The sequence below is a fragment of the Rhipicephalus sanguineus genome, chromosome 1 (assembly GCF_013339695.2).
Source record: "Rhipicephalus sanguineus isolate Rsan-2018 chromosome 1, BIME_Rsan_1.4, whole genome shotgun sequence".
Lineage (NCBI taxonomy): Eukaryota > Metazoa > Arthropoda > Arachnida > Ixodida > Ixodidae > Rhipicephalus > Rhipicephalus sanguineus.
In genome coordinates this window covers 10,439,819-10,448,065 of record NC_051176.1, presented here as the reverse complement: position 1 = coordinate 10,448,065, position 8,247 = coordinate 10,439,819, and the positions used below count along the sequence as shown (strand labels likewise).

At 49.3% G+C, this 8,247-nt stretch overlaps 1 protein-coding gene across 1 annotated transcript in view; it reads left to right on the top strand.

The window, feature by feature from the left end:
• The window catches only part of LOC119389414 (papilin), a gene marked incomplete in the record, with an annotated part of 1,122,639 nt that overhangs the window by 1,003,767 nt on the left and 110,625 nt on the right, over positions 1-8,247 (top strand).

The following is an 8,247-nucleotide window of genomic DNA, read 5'->3' as shown; positions in this document are numbered from 1 at the left end:
ATGTATGGGTCCTGTATATATAGGAATTTTTCAGTAGGGGCTCATAGTGGGTTAGTGTCATCATCTAATAATGTCACCATCATCATCAGCGTAGTCTTCAACATAGCCATCTCCACGCCGGAGGAAGAGGAGGGCAGGCAGGTAGCCAGGCGGTGCCGCGACATGGGCCGGGGCCGGCGGACGCAGCAGCTCCTGCTTCCATGGCTGCTGCTCGTAGCGCTGGGCGTGCGATGCTGCGGCGGCGAGCTGAGCGACTTCGTGAGCCGCTTCGAGCGCGTTCGCATGCAAGCGTTCAGCGTGCCGCCCACCCGCAGCGTAGACGCCATGGACGTGGCTGCCGACTCCCAGGGCGGCTACCGGGTCTCCTTTATGGCCTACGGCCAGCACTTCAACCTGTCCCTGGCCGAAGACCCGCGCCACGTGAATCGCATCCCGGTATTCGTGCACAACACGAGCGGCGTGTCGAAAGTGGCGTACGAGGCCGACTACAGTCTCTACATCGGCCGCCTGGAGGACAACCCGCGCTCCGAAGTAATGGGTTACTTCCGCGACGGAGTCTTCGACGGCGTCATACGAACCGAGAACAACGTCTACTTCGTCGAGCCGGCCGACAACTTCTTTCTGGAGAAGCAGAATTACGACGCAGTCGTCTACTCCGGCATGGAGGTCATGGCGCCCGACTGCGTCGTCATGAAGGGCGGCGTTCGCGCCTGCTTCCAGAACACGACTCGCGCGGCCATCGGTCCCTCGAAGCAGCTGCAGCGGCTGTCGGCCGACGCGGACCTCTTGACTCGCATGAGCGCCCAGAGAATGCGATCCTCCTCGACGTCAACAAGCGGCACTTCCTCGGGCTTGCGCGTCTGCGGCGTCGAGCTGCTGGCCGACCACACGTTCTTCCGGTCGCGCGGTCACAACGTCAACCTAGTGGTGCAGGAGATGATACTGCACCTGCACTACGCCGACTTGGTCTTCCGCAACACCGACTTCCAGCTCCCGTTCCGCGTTGGTCTAATCCCTGAGAAGGTGACCATCTTCGCCGAGCCCAGCAGCAAGGGCTACCCCTTGGGCCAGGAAGACCTGTCGGCCAAGGACTACCTGGCGAGCTTCTCCTTCTATGTGCAGCGACACTGTCTTGTCGTGGGCTTCTCCCACCGCCCTTTCGAAAGCAACACGCTGGGCATCTCGTTCGTGGCCAACCCGGACCCCGAGGGCCCCGTCGGGGGCATCTGCGAGCTGCCCATGCGCTTCATCGACCAAGACACCATACACAGCTTCAACATCGCCTCCATCACGACGAGCACGTCGAACCGCAAGCGGGTGCCGCACGGAGTCTCGTTCGGCACCGTGACGCACGAGATCGGCCACAGCTTCGGCTCGCCCCACGATCCGGCCGCCGATCCGGCCTGTCACCCGATAGGCAAGTCGGGCTTCTTCATCATGGTGAAGTACTCGGTGGACGGCTCGCTGCCCAACCACCGCGCCTTCTCACCGTGCTCGGTGCGCGACATGCGCAAGGTGCTGCGCGCCAAGGGCACCTGCTTGGCCGAAGATGGCGCGCGCTGCGGCAACGGCATCATCGAGCCCGGCGAGGAGTGCGACTGCGGCTCGGAGGCCACCTGTGACACCCTGGACCCCTGCTGCTCGCCGGCTCCGTCGGGTCCTCAGCTTCACGAGGCCCTGCTGGCGCCTCAGAGGGACCTGCCTTGCACCGTGCGACGCGCCGGCGGCTCCACGTGCTCTCCGCGTTCGTCGGCATGCTGCAGCGACCAGTGCGGCGCTACTACGCTGCTACGCGTCGCTTCCAACGCCTCGTGCCGACCTTTCGACGAGTGCATGGCGTCCGGCGTTTGCGACGACAAGGGCGTGTGCAGAGCGCTGACGGCGCGCGCGGACGGGTATCCTTGCCACGGAACGAAGAAGACCTGCCGCCACGGCAAGTGCCAGTCCACACCTTGCCAGGACCGGGGACTTCTGGACTGCGTGTGCGTGGACGAAGGGCGGTTCGGGAACGACGAGTGCCACATCTGCTGCCGCAACGGCTCTCGCGGCGCCTGCCTGCCCGCCATTGAACACGGCCTCAAGTCGCTCGACGGTCGCCTCTTCGTGCAGCGCTCGGACTTCTTTTGCCACGGCCGGCGAGGACAGTGTGACGGGTTCGGCATGTGCATCGTGTCGCCCACGATATCGCACAGTAGTAGCAAGTCGGCGGCAGCACTGAAGCTGCTAACGCCCGTGGCGAACTTCGTACCGCTGCTGCTGCTGTTTCTGCCGCCGTTGTTCGGCAGGCAGTAATAAAAATCGTGGCTCGAGTGAGTCCTTCAAAGCGTGTGTCGTGTGTGTGGGAGGCGGGGTTTTAGAAAGGCGGGGCCGCGACGCGCCGCCCCGGAATCGGTAGCGCGCCTTTTGCGCGCGTCAGTCGGCAGCATGCGCCGGCCGCCGGCAAGCGCTGCGGTGCAGTGCACCAGCGAGGAGCAGAGGCCGCCTCCGCTGAGCTTCTCCATCGAGAGCATCCTGCGCAGGCCGGGTCCCAGTGTAGGTGAGCGAACATCTATTTATATTAGAAAAAACAAATATTACGGCGAAATATTTCTGAGGAGATTTTGAGAAGTGGAGGGAGGGAGGGAGGGAGGGAGGGAGGGAGGGGGGGGATGCCGTCCACTGTTGAAGGGAACACAAGAGCGTAAAAGCACGTGGGATCTTTCCCTTTCCCTCTTTCACCGCAGATAACTTGTGGTCACTGGAAAAAAGTGATTTCTTTTTACGCAGAAACCCCCTTCATAAGATTTGGCCAGGCGGCCTATATTCACACCGGTGCCATTTACATAGATTGTGAACAGTCGACATAGGTCATTATTATTTTCAAGCTGTTTTGTATAACAACGTATATGTATAAACTACTATGCTCTCTAACACCCTTAGGAATTGCGAGTACTTGAAATAAGTCAGTAAACAAACAATAAATCATCAGGCACTTGGAGCTTTCGGCACTTGCGTCGTACAGTGCTTCTTTAAAAGTAGGCCGGAATCGCGAATGAATGGCCTTCTGTGTGACACCATGACTTGCAGGAGAGAAAATGATTGTTCCTAAACCCTTCATAATATATGTGTAAACTACTCCTCTCTGTAACGCCATTAGGCACTGCGAGTATTTGAAGTAGATAAATAAATAGTTCCGTTCAGCACTTGCAGCTTTCGGTACTTGCATTGTGGACTGTGTGCCCTTTAAAAGTGGGCAGGACTGTACATCAATCGCAAATTAATCCCCTTCTGTGAGATAATGACTTGCAGAATAGAAAATCATTGCCCACAAACACTTCATAAGTATGGGAGGGATGGTGTAAGGGTTACGTGACAATTCTAAATAGAACCAAGCGAAGTAAAAACATGCGTTCCTGTACAATACAGTATATGCCGAATCTATGTAACAAATTTGTCTCAAGGCATGATGTTTCGATCAACGTTTCTAAAGACGTTGGTTTTGATAACGAACGCAAATGAAAAAAAGGAAGAAATAAAACATGGGCAGACCGGGAAGAAGAATGTTCTAAAACACTGCCCCGCGAATATCGCAGTCTGTGGAAAAAGTTCACGAATGTTTTTTTGCATACTATCGTGAGAGTTTGGTGTTCCGATTGGCTGGCGCATTTTCTTGCGAGTGACTTTATCGCATCGAAGTGCTTTGCGAGTAAAGGGGAAGTGGTCGTCACTAGACATCGGCAAAATAGCCTTAGTTTTGAATCGAATTTGAATGAATTAATTAATTAGTGAGGCCGTGTTTTCTGGGAACTGGTGGAAAATGCCTCTGTATATATACGAGCTCAGAGGTAAACACGAATTAACAGGGACAGTTTGGCGAGTTGGTGACAATCTATATTTGAAGAAAGCGCGAAAAAAAATCGTTTCCATATGTGTCGTGTTTTTCTTTTTTCGCGCTTTCTTCAAATATGAAAAAACGCGAATTATGACTTCCAATAAATTTATGCGTGACTTTGAATATTTTCGTAAAACTGCGCATCGTCCCTCAGTGAGACAAACAGTAAGGGAAACTTTGTAGGTGGAATATATCTTAAGGATAATCGGCAGCCTCTTGAGTCCGTAATTATTATAAAGTTCAATGTTTGGGCACTTTCGCGAACGTAAAGATTAGGTGGCATGTTGCCCTATGTTACAAAGAAAATTACAAATATAACATCATAAAAAGGCATTTATTTATTTATTTAAATTTGCACGCGCCGCAATGGCTGCTCAATAATAGGCAAATTCAGCTTTGTGCTCTCATGGGGCATCATACAATGGGCAACACATTGTTATTCGGACCTGCAAGGAAACAACTGTGCACTCCATTTGACTCCCCCCCCCCCACTCCCACCCCCCACCTCCGCTTTCTACGGGATGTCACAGGGGGCCAACGCCCGTTACGTGTTCTTTGAAGTTTTCGGGGCTCAGTGGCAGTGTATATATATATATATATATATATATATATATATATATTATATATATATATATATATATATATATATATATATATGCATGTACGTTCGGCAGACTCGGGTTGTGTTCGAACGTATACTTATGTTCCTGAATTCCCTTCCCTCCCTGTTGTCACAAGAGGATTAACGGGTCAGGATCTAATGCTAAGGAAGAGGGGGCTCCGGTAGGGATAGTCTCTCGGCCACCCGCAGCCCTCGACCAGAAGGATATAAAATAAAGTTACGTTAGTGTGGAGGGCCATGAATTCGGCCTCGCCAAGGTGTAAATGCACACCCGGCGACAAAAGTTGACGGGTGTGTTATACACGAGCTCCGTATGTCCACGGCAAGTGTTAATTTCCGCTCTCTTGTGGCATTACACGCTTCTAAGTTTAATGGAACTGCTGTTTAGGTCAGAAGAACGATTACAGGTTGGATAAAATGTATACATATATATGAACAGCGCAACAGACTAGGAATAGCGACGAACACACATGTAGCGCTGTGTAGAGTTGCGCCATTGCAAAAAAGAGATTTCGTATCTCAATGAACTGCGCACAAATCAACACGTGACAATTGATTTGTTATTTTATCGTCATCGACGCTGTTGATAACCGCACCCTCTTCTACGCTTGCCTACATGCCATATAAAGTATTGCCATTCGCACTTCTTTTTCTATTTCGACCCGCCGTGGTAGTCTAGTGGTTATGGTGCTGGACTGCTGACCACAAGTCGCGGGATCGAATCCCGGCCGCGGCGGCCGCATTTTCGATGGAGTCGAAAATGCTTGAGACCCGTGTGCTTAGATTTAGGTGCACGTTAAAGAACCCCAGGCGGTCGAAATTTCCGGAGCCCTCCACTACGGCGTCTCTCACAATCATTTCGTGGTTTTGGAACGTTAAACCCCAACAGTAATTATTTTTCTATTTTCATGTAACCGAGCCGTTACACGTGTAACCACTACCTTGGTTACACGTTACGCGTGTAACCACTGACGCTCCGGAATGGCCGACGTTCCCGATCATTTTAGATTGTTCTCATAAGGGTTAGGGCACAACGCGAACAGTAGAATTTATTTTGGGACTAACGCGGCCACCAGCGATATATATATGGTTGGAATCTTCGATGCCACATGTTCAAATACCGACGCGCCTTACCGCTGATCATACTGCCGACGGCGGACAATTGTGCCTCTATCAGTGCACAGTGTGTATTGCTTATGCTTTCACTTTTCATTTCCTGGGCAGAACTTGTCTTGTCTTGTCTTGTCGCCTAGATCTTGGCTCATACCCACAAGGGGGATTGGCCACACTGTACTTTATCGTCCAATGAAGAGTTTCGTCTTTAACAGCCCGACTGCTTCCTTTTTCACCGTATATGGTCTTTGTTTCGCCATTAAATGTTGAAGTCAGCGCTGGGTGAGTGTTCTTCTCTAGTCACTGTTTGTTCGCTGTTCTTACATTTATTATTTCCCACCAACATGCCCAAGTTTAGACCCTTCACAGGTTGAAACTTTTTTTTATGAGAGGCTATACAGTATTCTTTTGGTTGAACGGCAATTTAGTTTCTTTTTCTTTTTCCTGAATATTGTGTCCCGCAGAATGTTTCGCTGCTGGGTGTGTATAGCATACACGAGGTATCAGTTTCCAGTGACCTTGGTATTCGATTGGTAGCGCCCAACTGTAGGAACATGTATCGGAATGCGCATGAATGACGGTCCGAACTTGAAGGCTATGGCGGATATATGAGGGGCCTAGTCGGGATATGATTCTTGTTCGCTTAGTCACGGTGGCTCACACCCACTGTGTGGAATCGACCAAGAATTTGATGGTTTTAGATTAATATTAAGGTTAGGGTAATTCGCAGAATACAAAATGGCAAATTAAAGGGGAATTTTAGTGCGCGATACAACGTACAAGAAGAAATTCACAAAACGTTTACTGCAAAAAAAAAAAAGAAAAGAAAGAAAAACAGAGGGAGAGAAAGAGACCAAAATGGTCCCATTCTGTTCACTTTGCTGCCTTTTCCGTAGCTGAGTTTATTCAATATTCTGCTGTTGACCTTTTCGCTTCATGCGTTTCGCTCTCCTATTCAATGCGGATATCTGTATACAGAGTGTTGGAGGTTTGGCCAAGAATGCTCACCTGTTTAGGGCCATATGCCAAATTGCACATACCCCCTCTAACCCCTACGGTTCAAGCTGCTTATTCGATACGACCCTTCTCCCCACCCTACCAAAATTTAAAAAAGGAAAATGCGAGGCGCGTGTGCGACGGTTCCACGTGACAATGAAACCACCGCGGTGTGGCTCCGATCGAACGCCAAGAACAATTGTAAACTGCAGCGGCAGATGACGTCATCGTATATTGACGTCATCTTCTTTAGCAGGCAGCAATCGCAACAAGGAGCACCCTCGCCACCGGACTACACAGTGCCGCCCGCACCCTGCGGTCCACACAATCTCCTTCTTTGATTTGACCATATAACTTCGTGAAAATAAAGAACTTTTTTTTTTTACGAATTACGCTTGTGAAATCTATTTATAGTTACAGAGTACGAAGTAACAGGGTTGTGTGAAAAGAGAATTTCGTTTTTTACATCACAAATTAAGGGGGCAGAGCAACGTGCAAACAGCAAGATATATAATGACATTGACATAGAGTGCATGGCTAGGCGAAGCCAAATTTCGTCCGTCCTATGTAGTACGCAAAATCTCTCAGCACGTGTGAGCCACATAAATGGAGTAAGCCCTGCTACTCACCACTGGTCCACTTAAAACGAAGAACTCATCCGCGGACAAAAAAAACGTGTGTGCCACAGCAATCGGGCAAATCCTACTACTCCCACTGGTAAACTAAAAATGGAGAAGGGAATACAGGGGCGGCATACACCAATTAAAATTTCTGAGCAGACGTAACCACTAATTGAGAAATGCTTTAATAAATCGTAGGGATTATTAACCCAGTGATAAACACCGGGGCCGCATATACGCCTCGGCCTCATCGGCACGGATCTGTACGGAGTGTTAATTTCGGGCGGTGATTTTTCTTTTTCGAAACAACCGCCAAAGCGCGATTACAACATGAGAGAAAAAAAGAAGTATGTAAATATGCATGTTATTTCCTTCTTATTGTTTTGTTGTCTCGAAAAACTTGTATGCCCGAGAAATTAACATATTTTGTTGAAGTTCTAACGCCGAATTTATAAATAACGTTCCAACGATTCAAAGACAACGGGAACAATTCTTGAACACGGGGGTGTCGCCATGGAGCCAACGTTCCGACAAGCGGTTTTGTCTTCTTCAAGGCAGCAACTCAGTTTGCTGCCTTGAAGAAGACTAGTCCACTTGTCGAAACGTCGTCTCCAGCGACACTCCTTCATCCTCCGGAAGAAGATTAATAAGGACTATTCCTTATTAATCTCCTTCAGGTCTCATACCATTAAAAGTCGCGGTTATATATACGCAGTTTAGCTAATCTGCAACCAAATCCTTCTTTGCGCCTCAACCGACACTCTGAACATTGGCATGCATGTTCCGACGCCACTCACTAAGTGTACGGTTTTGAGGCACTGTGTTATTGTCTGCCAAGTACTCTGAATAATTTCAAAATTACATGTGAAAATGTGCGTATTCTCTCTGATTCTTCCATTTTAAATATGCTTTGTAAAATATGTCCGTATTAATATTTCATTTTTGTAGAACTTTTTTCAATGTATAGCATGCGCATTGTTGGATTGAATTGCGTTTAAATTTACTTTGCTTTTGCCGTCGTGTTT